Source organism: Emys orbicularis, chromosome 1 (genome assembly GCF_028017835.1).
Source record: "Emys orbicularis isolate rEmyOrb1 chromosome 1, rEmyOrb1.hap1, whole genome shotgun sequence".
NCBI classification, from domain to species: domain Eukaryota; kingdom Metazoa; phylum Chordata; order Testudines; family Emydidae; genus Emys; species Emys orbicularis.
The window spans coordinates 289,445,127-289,462,023 of record NC_088683.1 but is presented as its reverse complement, the minus strand read 5'-3'; the positions used below and the strand labels follow the sequence as shown (position 1 = coordinate 289,462,023).

The 16,897-nt window shown below is 41.7% G+C and overlaps 1 protein-coding gene across 1 annotated transcript in view; it reads right to left on the bottom strand.

The window, feature by feature from the left end:
- The window catches only part of KLF12 (KLF transcription factor 12), a 240,301-nt gene that overhangs the window by 97,607 nt on the left and 125,797 nt on the right, over positions 1–16,897 (bottom strand). The window lies entirely within an intron of this gene.

Here is a 16,897-nt window from a genome sequence, read left to right as displayed (position 1 = left end):
TTTTTTGGTTTTGTTTGTATGATTTTACATATTTCCGGATGGAGATTTAGGGCAAAAATTTAGTGGTCACTTTTGCCCATCTTGAGACATCTAAGACCTGATTTTTCAAATTAGGAGAGCACTTGCAGCTCTCACTCAAAATCAACCAGTGATCTCTCAAGTGCTCCTTGGAGAGGAAGAACGGCCCAGTGGCTAGGGTGCTATCTTGGGTGTGTGTAGAGACCCAAGTCCAATTCCCGGCTCCATTGCAGATATCACATGTGACCCTGTATTTCAGTTCCCCAACTTTAAAATGGGGACAAAGTACTTTACTACTTCACAATGGTATTATGATACATTAAAGATTGTGAGGCATTCAGATACTCCTCTTATATGGGCCATATAAGTAGACAGCTGAATTCCCAAGAATCAGTTGCCACTGATTGAGATTCTCACAGTTGAGAACGTTGGTCTTAATGTTTAGTTTATAATGCACTGTGCACAGCCTTTAGGCACAGTTGTCATTTCTATTTTTTTGTTAAAGATCTTAATAAAGAAAATATTTAAAAAAACATTCAGTAGGCTAACATAGTAAGTCAGATATTTACATATCAAGAAATACAGTAGTGGGTGCACTTACAGAAATCAATTAATTATTTTACAATATTCTTCTGAGACATATTGCATAATGTAGTCACCATAATTTTTCTTGATTAGCTTGTCATTGTGTGCACTGGTTGTTGCATGCAGTAAATAAAATATCAGACATTTGTCAGAGGAGGGATTGTTGACACTGACAGCGATAAAGTCTTTACCATATAACTGCACTGAGACGTATATTGACTGTATTTCAATTTTTGAAAAGTCATTGGTAACATGCTTCATTGTTCCAAAACTACAAGCACCATATTCTAGTCACACATTGCACACTGTAGTATACAACGTGTGCTTAAACATCAGTTGCCAACATAAGCTGGCAACTTGATTTAAAAGTATTTGATTGCTCATCACATCTGATTTTACCAGAGAGAAAACCAATCAGAAAGAAACGTGATGTTTGAGAATTCCTGATCGCCAAATGGCTATGGGCTATTAGAAGCAATTGTAAAATTGAAATAATAACCATCAATGTTAACTATTTTTGCTGATTTTAAAAAGTGAAATATGTTGCTTGTTACACTAGTTATATAATTATATGAAGCAGATAGTTACATGTTGTTAAATGTGTGAAAATAAATATGTGACGTTAATGAAGTTTAAATTAAAAAGAACAAAACATATTGCACTTGATATTTTCAGCTAACAGCAGCATAGTCTTTCTCCCCTGTAACATGAAGGCCAACTCAGAAGCCTCCTGGCTGTTTATACTCAAATGTAGCTTCATCAAAGATGTTTAAGAGTTAGTTTATGATGCAGCTGCCATTATATATTAATTTTGTACATTTAACTTTGCTTATTCTTAAATAAAAGGAGCTGGGTTAAATGAAGAAGAAACCTGTCTTAGGCATGTTTATTCGTCACACAACATGCCATCTAGTTTTTTTATTATGTGGTATTGCCGACTCTTGAGATTTTGTTGCACATCTCAATATTTGGTGTTTTTCTTAAAGCACCAGGTGCTTGAGGCTTGTGATGAGGTGAAAATCTCATTTAATTTAAAAAGTACATTTCTAGCCCTTATAGTTGCAGAAAAATGCTTGAAAATGTGACCGAAGTGTCCCTAAAGACTCAAATACCAGAAGGCAAATAAAAGAATAAAAATGTATTATCTTTCAAAAATCTCATAATTTTAAAGCCAATTTCATGATTTTGAAACATGAATCATGATTTTTTTTTAAATATTTGGGGTTGGCAATGCTGATTAAGTTGCATACTTAATAGGACAAATGCTGCTCCATGTTATGTCGATGCAGCCCTGCTGAAGTTAAAGGGATTGCATTGTGGTAATAGAGCATAATTTGGCCTACTGGGCACAGCTTGCATAACTGCAAGTCTATGATCACGACAACACCGGGTGTCTTGTGTTGTGTATTCTCTGCAAAGTGTAGGATCTCCCACGCTTTCAAAATAGTGAAAATCAAAATGGTGTGGTGGGGGAATTCAGAACTGTTAGCACAGAGGAGTGGTTTTTCAATCTAATTTATGGTGATGGCTAATTGGATTGATGCCAAACTGTATAAAATCCACACTTTAGCATTAAGGAATTTATTTCTATTCCCTCTCATTTTTTTCTAATCTGTCAGCCCCCATACCCATCATTTCAGCATTCTTCTTAGTTCCCCCTCTCCATATGTGGCCTCTGCTCCTTCCCATTACCACATACCTGCAGTTCTCTTATGTCTCCTTACAGCTCTCACCCCTTTTTTTGCTCCCCCTCTCCCTTTGTGCCCACTTGCCTATTCCCAAACAGACTGCAGCCACTAGGATGGCTTTCACAAGTCTCTGGAGAGGAGGTTGGCTCCTTGCCTCGTAAACTGTCACACAATGGCCTAATGTTTTCAAAGAACTCTGTGAGGTGCTCAGCAGGGTGGATTCTACCACTCTCCTTCAGGTTTTATTACACAAGTTGGTGACAACTGGTTGAGAGCATGGTGAGCCCAAAAGGCTGAGCTCCTCCTTTTCCATCCCAAGTAAGTTCCATTGTTTCTCAGAGCAGCTGCAACTGCTGTGGGGAAAGGAAGCAACTAAAGCTATTCTCCTCCCAATAAGTTCCTTACAGGTAACTGATTAGCTGATGCCCACATAGAGAGATCTTGTGCTCACCTGTGACTATAGTGCCCAAGCTGCACAGCAGAATTCTTCTTTTGGCACCTGAGGCGGGGAGCTCAAATGATGCCCGCATGCCCCCTCGCTTGAGCCAAAACTTTGAAAGGTCTCAATTCTGCCTTCTTCCTGTTCTACTCCTCTCATGGTATTGCTCTGCTACCTACCCCAATAAAGGAGAATTAACAACTTAAAATGCCTTGTTCAAAAATTTTAAGTAACACTTAACTTTCAAACGCCTGAACAGCAAATGTAACTTTTCTTGTCTGCATAGTAAACGCTGGCATTTTTCTCTGTTTGAATAATCAAAGTGGTGCTTTCCGTGCCTTCTTGATTGCAAAGATCTGAACTGTTTCCTGAAGGTCCACAGTCTGGGCCAGCTCATGCTCTATTGAGATAGTTGCAAGGCTGACCAGCCTCTCCTGTGTCATTGTGGAGCGCAGATGTGTTTTTATTAGCTTCAGCTTGGAGAAGCTGCGTTCTCCACTGACAATTATTACAGGAAATGTTAGAAGTTATGCGCAGAGCAACAAAAGCATCCTGGTTGATCGCAGGATGACTATGAGTCGGCAATGTGACGTGGCTGTGAAAAAAGCTAATGCGATTTTGGGATGCGTTAGGCGAGGTATTTCTAGTAGGGACAGGGAGGTGCTGCTTCCGTTATACAAGGCGCTGGTGAGACCTCATTTGGAGTACTGTGTGCAGTTCTGGTCTCCTATGTTTAAAAAGGATGAACTCAAACTGGAACGGGTACAGAGAAGGGCCACTAGGATGATCCGAGGAATGGAAAACCTTTCCTATGAAAGGAGACTCGAGGAGCTCGGTTTGTTTAGCCTAACCAAAAGAAGGCTGAGGGGGGATATGATTGCTCTCTTTAAATATATCAAAGGGATTAATACCAAGGAGGGAGAGGAATTATTTCAGCTCAGTAGTAATGTGGACACGAGAACGAATGGATATAAACTGGCCGAGGGGAAGTTTAGGCTTGAAATTAGAAGAAGGTTTCTAACCGTCAGAGGGGTGAAATTTTGGAACAGCCTTCCGAGGGAAACGGTGGGGGCGAAAGACCTTTCTGGCTTCAAGATAAGGCTTGATAAGTTTATGGAGGGAATGGTTTGAAGGGATAACGTGATTTTAGTCAATTAGGCATTAACGTGCCATCGCGGGTAAAATGAGGGTCCGGCTGTAGAATCTTGCCTGTATGCTCGGGGTTCTGCTGATCGCCATATTTGGGGTCGGGAAGGAATTTTCCTCCAGGGTAGATTGGCAGAGGCCCTGGAGGTTTTTCGCCTTCCTCCGCAGCATAGGGCAGGGGTCGCAGGCTGGAAGATTCTGTTGTGGGTGGGTCAGCTTTTGTGGCCTGCATCATGCGGGAGGTCAGACTAGATGACCATATTGGTCCCTTCTGACCTTAAAGTCTATGAGTCTATGAGTCTATGAGTCTATGGAAAGAGGGTCATCTTATTTGTGCACATATATTCCAGAACAGCCTTCGGAGTTAATCCTGCTGAAATGTATCTTGAAAGGGCTTTCAGTTCATACCTAAATCACTCCTATCAATATCGTGCATGTCATCCTGTGCCAACACTGTCTCTAGTGCCTTGCATTGCTGGTGTAGGTTTTCTTCAGGTATAGTGAGGAGTTTTGGAATATCATACAACATCCCAAATATACTGCTGTGTTCCTTGAGCTGCATGAAACGTTCTTCATCTGACTGTATTGCACAATCTAGCACCTGGTTAAAGAATTCAACTTTGAATTGTTGTTTGGGGTCTCTTATGGGATTATCCTGTGCCTCGTAATCAAAATGTCTTCTTCTTCGGTGACTCTTGTATTCTTGAATGGGTGGGAAAATAGCTTCAGTGTGAAGTTCCTCTGCCAACTTCTGTGCACTCTTCAGAACATTTTGAAATCCCTCATCTGACCGGTAAGACTGTAGGTATGACTTTGCTTTCTCCAGTTGTTCCATTGCTCCAGATATATCAAGGTCAACATCTTGGAGTCTCTTGCTTACAACATTTATTTCAAACAGTATGTCATGCCACAACACTAAGCCACACAGAAATTTGAAGTTATGTATGTTTCTGGTGATTCCATTTCCCTCTGCCACTGTTCTCCCACGAACAGTTCCTGTCAGAGCATTATCCTCCATAATGGCAACTATGGCATCATCTATCTTCCCAATTTGGTGTTTGATAGGCTTTATCGCCGCCACTCGACTTTCCCATCATGTGGCACTCAGTGGTTTCAGTGTCAGAGAGGATGTTCCCAGATGTTGCTTCAAAATTTGCCATCGATGAGTTGATGCAGAGAAAAATACATAGATGCTTTGAATTACATTAAAAAATTCGGCAGCCTCACTAGAAGCTGAAGCTGCATCCCTGACCACCAAGTTCAATGAAAGAACTGCATGGGACAAAAAAAGCTCGAGGGCTTAACTCTCAGATCCATGTCTTCACTCCTCTGTTCTTTCCTCTCATGTTGGCACCATTATCGTAGCCCTGACCTCTCATGTCAGCTATCGCAATTCCCATATCTTCCAGCTTTTTAAGAATCACATTTGTCATACCAGCTCCTGTAGTATCATCAATGTCAATAAATTCTAGAAAATGCTCTCTGACAGTCACCATTGCAGGGACATTTTCACTAGGTTCTGTTGTTGTTACAAAATGCACCATTAAAGTCATTTGTTCCGTATGGCTGTCAGGTTTGCAGTCCAGAATAACAGAGTAATATCTTGCTGACTTCAGATCTGCCACAATCTTCTGTTTGACTTTTGTTGCCAGTAATTGTATGATCTCATTTTGAATTGTTTTTCCAAGGTAGTGGTGTGTGTACATTTCTTGGGTGGTGACTCTTCTTAGATGCTCCTGGAGTACGGCATCAAACTCAGTCATCAGCTCCACAATTTTAAGGAAGTTTCCATTGTTTGGCAAATACAGCTGAAGTGCCATGCAGTGCTAGGTTTTGGGCAGCAGGCATTCTCACAATGGCAATGAGCCTTTTCAGAACATTTTGCCAGTAAAGAGACTCTGATGCAATCTTCTCTTGATGCTGATCATCTATGGTGGCCTTTAACCTTAGTCTCATCTAAAGCTCTTTCCACCTATGGAATGATCTCTGGTGATTTGCTGCCTTCTCATGGCATGCCAAATTTCTAGCCAGATTTTCCAGTCCTTTGTTCCTGTAGAACCCAATGTGGCTGGAACATTAGACTGAAAGAGTTTGCAACAAAAGCAGTATGCAGCATTCTGGGTTTTTGAGTACATAATCCATGGCCTCTCCACTTTGTCACCTTTGGGAATTTCACGCCAGTAATGTGTTGGATGGAAACTTCTATTTTCATTGTCTTTGGGGAACATGAAGTTTTTAACTTGCTGTGGCCCATGCAGTACAAGGAAGTCCCTCAGGCTACTGCTCAAGTGGGTCCACAGTCCTGGATCATCTAGACTTAAGGAACTAAACTCAGCAGCAGCTGTTTCTTGTGCCTCCACCACACTGTTCTCTGATCTACACTTTTCTTCAGGAATGTGCATGGTTACATCCATTTGAGATGCAGATATGGATGCTGCAGTAGCTGCCAGGTCACCTGCACTCGGACTAACTGGAAGATCAGGCATCTCCTCACCACTCACATCCTCACTGGGGCCGGAAGGCTCACCGTGAACATTTGTGTCTATGTATCTCAGGAGAACTCCTTCCTGCTTAGATAGAAAAGATTCCTTTGCTTGCTTTCTTTTTCTGAATGCTGCCCCAGAGGGGTGTTTTCTTCTTTCACTCATGACTGTTGTTCTGTGCCAGCTATAGTGGCTCTCAACACTCAATTGAAGGGGACAAATAAGCAGGCTGGTAGCAGGGACTGAGTGAGGGAAGATATCAGCCTAACTGGCTCCTACTACTTCAGTTGACTGCCTGTTCTCCTCAAGTGGGTTCAGGGAAGCAGCAGGAAACAGGAAGCTCCCTGAGAAGCTGGCGTTAATCAGTCCAGGCTCCTAGAGGTGCTAGAGAGGTACATAAGAGGCTCCTTGTCCTCTCTCTCCCTGAAGTTCCTGCTGCTTTCTGTTATTCCCTCTCACCTTTTCTCCTGCCTTCCTGTTATGTCTCTTGTGCCCTCCTTCCTCCAGCACAGCACTCCACCATCTCTGTGCATCTAGAGCAGAGAGAATACATATGCACCAGCAGCAGACACAATTTTCTACACTCTGGGTCCTAGTGGCGCCCCACCACAGTCTGGGACCTGAGGCGGCCGCCTCAGTTCGCCTCACGGTAAGGCCAGCCCTGTGCTTGGGGCTGTGGGTGGGAAGTAGATATGCAAGAGTACCTGAAAAGCAGCTCCACAGCTTGTGAATTTGGAACCCCATAAAACAATACAATTTTTGGCTCCAATCCAGCAATTGACTGCTGGGGTACAGTCCAGGGCAGATTAAGACAGGGGCTTTAGGGGCTGCAGCCCAGGGCCCCAACTCAAGATAATAAATCACAGGCAGTGATCTCTGAGCCGCTAAAAGGGGTGCTCAGGCAGGCTTCCTGCCTGCCCTAGCCCCACGCCGCTCCCGGAAGTGGCTGGCTGCTGGCATGTCTCTGTGGCCCCTGGGAAGGGGTGGGGAAGGCGGCTCTGTGCACTGACCCCACCCTCGGCACCGTCCCCTTCAGGGGCAGCGCTTGCGGGCGCGGACAGCGTACGGCGACCCACTGCCCCCCTCCCTCCCAAGGGGTGCGCAGAGACTTGCTAGCAGCTAGCCACTTCCGGGAGCGGCGTGAGGCTATGGCAGGCAGGCAGATAGGCAGGCAGGCAGGCAGGCAGGCAATTTGAGCCCTGCTGCACGCCGGCCAGGAGCCACTTGTGGTAAGCGCCTCCCAGCCGGAGCCTGCACCTCACACCCCCTCCTCCACCTAACCCCCTGCCCCAGATCAGAATTCCCTCCTGCACCCAAACTCCTTCCCAGACCTCTCCTGCACCAAACTCCCTCCCAGGAAAAATACTTGTATACAGAGGCCCCACAAAATCTAATAGCCCTGGGCCCACAGGAGAGTTAATCCGGCCCTGGTACAGTCAATTGAGGATTAGGGCAGCTGATATTAGAACAGCTACTGGAGTTTCATTTTCATAAAGACTCACACATACCACCATTTTTTCCATTTGTAGGAAAAACTACCTAAAAGAATAAGATCATCGGGTATCCACTCAAGTTTAACAAAAGTTCCTTTAAGAAAAATATAAATAATTAATTAAAACATTTAGAATATTTGTTGACTAATATATATTTCATGGAATTATACAGACAATTTTTAAGCATGATCTTAAAAACATTTTATCGCTGTGCCATTGTACAATCACTGACATTTAACCATTCTACCTCTCTGCACTAAATATCACACCACACCTTCCATTTATTTTAAAAAGAGACTAGGTGAGTTTGAGATTCAGGAAACGGAAGGATTAACAGCATTGCCTTGGAATCACATAGTGCAGGAACCGGCAGACATTACGCAAGCTTCCTCAGTGCAGCTCTGCCAATGCACCTCCACCTTGACTGGTGCTATACATTGCTTTTCAAGTCTTCGCCCTGCATAGAGATGAGACTCTTAACTGTGCTAAGCTGTCTAGTGGTTTACTGATGTGCACAAATATCGGATGAGCCCACCAAACTCACAATGACCTAATATAAGATATGCGGAAAATCTTTAGAGATGAAAAGTCTAGTACACCAGTGCACTGCTATTGTTCCTGACATTTTCCAATTATAACCTGATTTTTTTTTTCTGATCAAGTTTTCTGGAAGCTGATGTGATAGAAAGTCATCCCATCAATAGGAAGGCTGAGACCTACAAGAAGTAATTTCACATAAATACATTATCTTAGATTTAAATCAAATCCTGCTCCTGGAGGTTTAAGATGAATGCAATATTTAAGAGCAGAAGAAAGCAGGGTAATCATCAGGAGTTTTGCCTCCCTTATTAGTTAAGCCATATAGAGTTAGCTAATGCTTAAATGACTTATTAGGGGACCAATACTTGCCGGTGTGAAAATAAAGAGAAAAAATAGAATATCAGCATTCTGAAATATTGAGGACTGTGGTACTGTATGTTTAACCTCAATACTTGTCTTCTGAATTAAATAATTTCTTTGCTAATAGCCTTGAAAATATGTATATACAGAGACATATGCTGAAGTATCATGATATAATACTAACTAAATCATGCTTTTAGTTGCGCTCTTAAAATGATTAAAAATCAATTTCTGCCTTCTGAATGAGTGTATGATATTAGTAGACGGTTTGTTTTTGTTTCATATGTGAAACTTCACACTGTGCTTGCTATGACGAATGTACAGTATCCTGCATGCTAATCTAACAAATAGCATCACTGTTCAATATAAAGTAATTGCTTATAACAGGCCTTGAAAATGTACCAGACACCTAGTAGTTGGAGCATCAAGCCTGCCAGCCAGAAAAATGAAGCTCTCTGCCCTTCCCCCATCAGTGAGATCTGGGAAAATGCACTGAGTGAGAAGTTTGATGCAGGAATCAATGAGTGAAATCCTACGGCCTGTGTTTCACAGGAGGTCAGACTAGATGATTATGGTTCCTTATGACCTTATAACACTGGTCTACAATTTTTGAGAAGTCGTCTGCTTCAGAGATAAAATGTGCTATTTATTATGTATTTTGATGTGCTGAATTCAAATATGACAATTAAAACAACTGATTGGCTACTGTTTCTAAGATATTTAAGTTTTTACATTTTATGTCTATGTATATTGTGTAGATAGTAGAGTTTTAATCATAAATTGTAAACCTAGGTCTTTTCATGTGTTTATGGTTGCTTTACATGATAATATTTCACCTGTCCTGTTTATGTAACACTTTAAAAATCAGCAAAAGGGTTATATAAATAAAATTTATTATGAAACAAAAGGCAAAAAACTATTCTGTACATAGTTTAGTCCTATTCACTGTCTACTCGGCGCTTCTTGGCTTGTCTCTTGTATTCATTAAATGGAGCATCTCTTGTCACTGTCCAGCAATAGTCTGCAAGCATTGATGGGCTCCATTTGCCCTGATAGCGTTTCTCCATTGTTGCAATGTCCTGGTGAAATCGCTCGCCGTGCTCGTCGCTCACTGCTCCGCAGTTCGGTGGAAAAAAATCTAGATGAGAGTGCAAAAAATATATCTTTAGTGACATGTTGCAACCAAGGCTTTTGTATGCCTTGAGGAGGTTTTCCACCAACAACCTGTAGTAGTCTGCCTTGTTGTTTCCGAGAAAATTTATTGCCACTAACTGGAAGGCTTTCCATGCCATCTTTTCCTTGCCACGCAGTGCATGGTCAAATGCATCATCTCGAAGAAGTTCACGAATCTGAGGACCAACAAAGACACCTTCCTTTATCTTAGCTTCACTTAACCTTGGAAATTTTCCATGGAGGTACTTGAAAGCTGCTTGTGTTTTGTCAATGGCCTTGACAAAGTTCTTCATCAGACCCAGCTTGATGTGTAAGGGTGGTAACAAAATCTTCCTTGATTCAACAAGTGGTAGATGCTGAACACTTTTCCTCCCAGGCTCCAATGACTGTCTGAGTGGCCAATCTTTCTTGATGTAGTGGGAATCTCTTGCACGACTATCCCATTCGAGAGAAAACAGCAGTACTTTGTGTATCCAGTCTGCAGACCAAGCAAGAGAGCAACAACCTTCAAATCGCCACAAAGCTGCCACTGATGTTGGTCATAGTTTATGCACCTCAAAAGTTGTTTCATGTTGTCATAGGTTTCCTTCATATGGACTGCATGACCAACTGGAATTGATGGCAAAACATTGCCATTCTGCAGTAAAACAGCTTTAAGACTCGTCTTCGATGAATCAATGAACAGTCTCCACTCATCTGGATCGTGAACGTTGTTGAGGGCTGCCATCACACCATCGATGTTGTTGCAGGCTACAAGATCACCTTCCATGAAGAAGAATGGGACAAGATCCTTTGGACGGTCACGGAACATGGAAACCCTAACATCACCTGCCAGGAGATTTCACTGCTGTAGTCTGGAGCCCAACAGCTCTGCCTTACTCTTGGGTAGTTCCAAATCCCTGACAAGGTCATTCAGTTCACCTTGTGTTATGAGGTGTGGTTCAGAGGAGGAGGATGGGAGAAAATGTGGGTCCTGTGACATTGATGGTTCAGGACCAGAAGTTTCCTCCTCTTCCTCTTCCTCGTCTGACTCAAGTGAGAATGATTCTGGTGCATCAGGAACCGGCAGTCCTTCTCCGTGGGGTACTGGGCGTATAGCTGATGGAATGTTTGGATAATGCACAGTCCACTTTTTCTTCTTTGACACACCTTTCCCAACTGGAGGCACCATGCAGAAGTAACAATTGCTAATATGATCTGTTGGCTCTCTCCAAATCATTGGCACTGCAAAAGGCATAGATTTCCTTTTCCTGTTCAACCACTGGCGAAGATTTGTTGCACAAGTGTTGCAGCATATGTGTGGGGCCCACCTCTTGTCCTGATCTCCAATTTTGCAGCCAAAATAAAGGTGATAGGCTTTCTTAACCATAGTGGTTATACTGCGCTTTTGTGATGCAAAAGTCACTTCACCACAAACATAGCAGAAGTTATCTACACTGTTCACACAAGTACGAGGCATCTCTGCTCACTTTGGCTAAACAGAAATGTGTCCCTTTGCAAAATCAAACACTGACAAATAAGAGAGCATGACACTGTATGATTTCTAGAGCTGATATAGGGCAATTTGTTCAGCAGAGTGATGTAAGCTTCGTTATGATTGCATCATCCATGACTTCTAGGAATAACATGATGCAATTCATATCATGTATGACGCAATACCAGCTTCAGATTGCATCATTCATTGTTTTGCCTAAAAAGCAAGTACTGTCCAAACCCAGTCATAGATTTATTCATAGATCCAGTCAAAGATGTATTTTTGTCATTTCTGGTTTAAATTGAGGTCCCTTCCCTTTATAACTCACTTATCCTCCGCCATTCCCAAGTCAAGGGTCGTATATACTGACCCAATAGCATATCTTGAAAACTAGAGCCAATCAACAATTTTAAGCATCATTTTCGTTCTCAGTGACCCAGAATTAGTAAAGTTTGACTACATTTATTTCAGAAGCATTTTGGCTGTAGAGCAGTGTAATCTATGCCTCTTTTTAAAGCTGAAAAGGGAAGGGTACTGGGATTTCTGTTAGTGTGCTGTCCAGAGTTCCTGCTTGGAGATCCATCTTTTACATCAGTTTCTGGCCTGTTGATCGATAAATTTGAAATTTCAACCCATTCTAGCTACCAAAAGTGAGAAGCTGTGATTCCATTACTTTCCTTGCAAATGTAATATGTAAAAGTAGGGTGACCAGATGTCCCGTTTTTAAAGGGACAGTCCTGTTTTTTGGGACTTTTTCTTATATAGGCGCCTATTGCCCCCCATCCCCATCCCTTTTTTTCACAATTGCTATCTGGTAACCCTATGTAAAAGTTAAATATCAGCTAACAGAAAATTATTTCTAGTAGTAAACATTATTTTTGCTACCAGGAATCTCTCCCAGGAATAGGAAAACAATCCCCCCTGAATACCAATGATTTTCACATTCACAAGAATCTCAACAATATTATTCTGGATGTGGACTTGCTGCATTAACAATAAAGTACTGGAAAATATAATTTAATAAATTATACAGCCTCTAGGCTTTTGGATCAATGTTTTATGACTTGCCAGGGCACAGAAACATTGTCAGAACCAGTTCAAACACTAACAGGATCAGTGAACTGGAAAGCACAAGTCCTGGACCATGTTAAAAAAAGAATATGCATTCCTGAATCCCAACAACTCTACCTACCCACACCTAAACAGCAGCACCACCCCCACCTGCACACTTCATCCAATAGCCACAAACCCTCATTTTATCACCCTAGAAGCGTCAACTAATGTTCACGTCTGTCTGTCTTGGGAAGAGAAAGAATATAGTTGTCTTCCTGCCATGAGGTGGAGAAGAAGGTAGGTGTCTGCCTGCATTGGCTTTAATGGCTGCCAATGTTTCAAAAACTCCTGAATAATCACAAATCCAGGAAATTCAAATACTAAATAGAGGGACTTGTGATCATCCCGTCCCACTTAATGCCAGGAAATAGGTTAGAATTACAAATGTCTGGTCACATGCCATAACTTGGAGTCTATTCCCAGAGTGAGGGTGGGTGTGACCGCTACATCAATACTGGGCATTTCCTTTGAAGTTACGCCCCTCAAAGGCCTAGCGGTCGAGGATTAGAGACAGCCAAGTGACACACTGGATGTTGGGCTTTAAAGCTCAGTGAACACCACCTTGACATATTTTTCATTATGCCTGGGGACACCATTGTCATAGAGTTGGGTGCTGTCAGATGTGGACACTGCAGAATGCTAGAGGGAAGGTTGCCATGCTGCAACATCCTGTCTCAGTTGAGGAGATCAAGCTCACCACCATGAATAATGACAGGAAGGGAAAAGTAAGCAAATATCAACATTGCTCTTTGTGATGAGAGTTGTCTATTAGATCTCCAGCTACATAAGGTAAAAAGAGATTCTATCTAAGATCCACACCCAACCATTTGATACTAACTGCTTCTGAAGATTGCCATCCGTGACAGGTTTAGGAATCCAGCAGCCAGTCACTAGGGAGGGAAATACTGAAGCAGAATGTCATATATCCTGCTACATATTTCCTACAATGGAAGCAGCACCTCCAGATACAGATGTACATAAAGCATTTCAAAGAAAACCCTCTGAGACTGGATATTGTGCTCTAGTTTATGTAATATACTTTTGGACAGCTGTGTTGGGAAACCAAATCCTTGCTTTACAGACATAACAAATGTACTCATTGTGGGAAAGATGTCCTTTATTCCCCCCCACCATCTCCACAAGCAGATAACTACTACATGGAACACATATCAGATATTTCCCCTCCTATTTAATGTTCATTATCAACAGTTTTTGCTTTTGAAAATTCTCCGAGAACACTAATCAGATTTTAAATCAAAACAGCTTGCTGTCTGGTAGGGCCAATAGAACTGGTCGATGTATTTAATAAAACTTTATGTACAAAGCAGCAGTATCCATGAACTTAATGGTCAGAATATAGAGTCTACAGGGGTAATTTTTATTATAATTTATAGCGAGATTACCCATACTCTACAGTTTTCAGATTTTATTGAGATTTTTACGAGTCTATGTGGCTGCAGCAGTTAACTGCACTAGACATAGCAATGGTTCATAGTGAATGGGAACTGGCATCCTCATACATATTATGTCACTAATCTACCATAAGATATTAATTGCCATTGTCCAATCTAAGGCATTATTTAAAATCATTTCACAAGTAAAATAATTTGCTATAACTTAATAATAGCGGTGTGTATATACCTATGGATGTATGTAATGTATGCACATATTTATGTATCTCCATCCATCTGTATATATATATATATATATATATATATAAACACGAACACTGATTTTTCTTTAAACAAAGGACTTTTTTCATTTTAAACTGTCTGAAGTCATAAAACTCTCTCTCATCTATATGAAACCAAACTACTGAAGCTATTAAGATCTAAATCACACCAATCATCTAATATACAAATACTCCATCACCAACATAAAACAAACCAGGGAAAATAACAAGAAAAAATATAGTCAGGGAATAACCTGAACAACATATAGCAGAGGAACTATAAGGCAGTAAGAGATTCAAGTGTATAACTAACACACTTCAAGACTCCACCGGTACATAAGTTACTTTGGCCCCCCAGAAAATTTGCAGTAATTTGGCCCAAATGACACTAACATTTAGAGGTGTATCAAACAGAAAATTAAGGGAGCAGAAGGCAGAACAACTGTACCGGGGCCCTCAGTATGTAACATCTGTGTAAATAAAGTTAAATGGGAGAGGGTCGGACTCCAGCAAACATGAGGTACTGGGCCCCCAAATTTCTCTTGATGGGTCTGGTTACATATATGTTTTGTTCATATCCTAAACTGTATCAGTTATATCAAAGTAACAGCTTTGGGGCTCAGTTCTAGCTTTTTTTACTATGATGTGCGCTGATGGGGATGCAAAGTTGTAGAACCAGAGGAATTCTTCATGCACAAAGCAGGCAATGGCTAAATGCCTGAGGGCATATTCAGCAGCCCTCCTATACTTGCTAAAGGAAGAATTAGAGTGTATCCCTCCCTGCCACCCCCCAAAAACAACAACAACAAACTGTCTCCAGGTGCTAGCAAATATGGCATAGGAAGGAATGAGATATAGACATGTCTCCTCCCTTTCAGATCTGGTAGCGGGAACTGGAAAGCCGGGCAGACTCAAGTAGGGAGAAGCACCCAGCATCTTCACTCCTCCTACTGAGTGTGGAGTGAAAATTCTGGTGCCAGCCGCCCTGCAGGACTGGTACAGCACCAAACACTCTATTGGTGCCAAACAAACAATAAATGTAAGAATGAAATATAGTCTTTTAAGAGGTCAGAATGTTTTGAACAAATGAATTAGTAGTTCCAGATGGGACAAAACCAAATTAGACATTGGCAAGTCTTTAGTATTTATTTTAAAATTAAAATTAAAGTCTTGTGCTGTAGGAGTCATCATACTTAAGTATGATTATTTTATTCTGCTTCCCTTAAAAATAGCCTCTGTCTCAAATGCATGATAAAACATATTTTGTCCTACCAATGTTTTAGTTCCTTCATTCCAGAAGAATTGCTATTTCTCTGGATTCTTAAATAAATGAAGCTTCTACATTAATGTGAATTCCATCTTAGGACATAAGTCTCTTCTCTTTCTGTTTCACTCTGTGGCTAGTCACTGCCATTCATTTGCTCCTTTCCCAGAACCACTGATGGTTCTGCCAAACAAAGCAGGGGGTGTATTCAGCTTGCAAACGTTTTAGATATCTAGTAAATGCGTAGGAGGAAGCTTGGGTGGAGTGTGTTCACCCTCAATGGATTTTTGTGCATACCCAAAAGAAAAAGAAAAAAAGCAGATAAACTCCACACTGCTGGAAAACAGGTCAAAACTAACAGTGAATGGAGATGCAGAGACACAGAAAAATCAATCTTTCCACATAAAGCAACAAACACAGTTTTTATACAGACCTATATTACCTGACCTTTAGAGTCATGGTACAAATTGAATAGTCCTTAATGTTGAGTTTCTAACTTTATAGTATAAACTGCTACTTAAGACAAACAGTCTCCTATGGAGTGCATCCTTAATAGCTTAAAAGACTCTATTACCAACTTACCGGTGAGTAAAAATAGTCTAGTAATGGGGAATTTCCTACTGTAAATATAGGGAATACCTACCCAAACTAGTAATGTTTTTCTTACTGATTAATATCTTAGCTACTGGAGAACATAAAAGACAACTTTTTAAATACATGTGGAGTATGTTCCTCATATGATGTAACATATGAGGTACTCCTGAGATGGGCCTAAAATACACTATAAACACACACACAATTACATGATCCCCCGAATGTTCCTCCTCTGCATTCCCTAGGGGGTGTGCCCCACAGTTTGGGGACCACTGTCTTATATCAACGGTCACCATTGCTGAACAGAAATATTTTATTCAAGTCTCTCAGGAGTCTTTAATACGTTGGAATGCTTTATTTACTCCTGAGGGAATTCTGCACTAAAAAATGAAAAATTCTGCATAAAAATAATAAAAATTCTGCACACAATATTTAAATTTCTACAAAATTCTGCAAATTTTATTTGTCTATAAATAAATATGGAGGCTCCAGCATGGCAGTGGGGCGCACAGGCCACTGGCTGCACGGAGGAGGGAGATCACCCTGCAGCCCCCTACCCCAGGACACGGACTTGATGGTGAGGCTGCACCTGACCCTGACATAGTGCAAGGGCTGGGCCTGCCCCAGAAACACCTAGGGCCCTGCCCCTACTTGCTAGGTGCACTAGGTGTGGGCAGGCAGGCTCAGCCTGGCAGGATCCATGTGTGGAGGGGCTTAGTGTGGGGGGATCCAGGTGTGCAATGAGCGGGTTCTGTGTGGGGCAATCTGGGTGCAAGTGGCACAGTGGGAGATCTGGGTGTACAGGGGCTTGTTGGGGTGAGGAGATTCCAGGTGCCGCGGCAATGGGACTCTGCA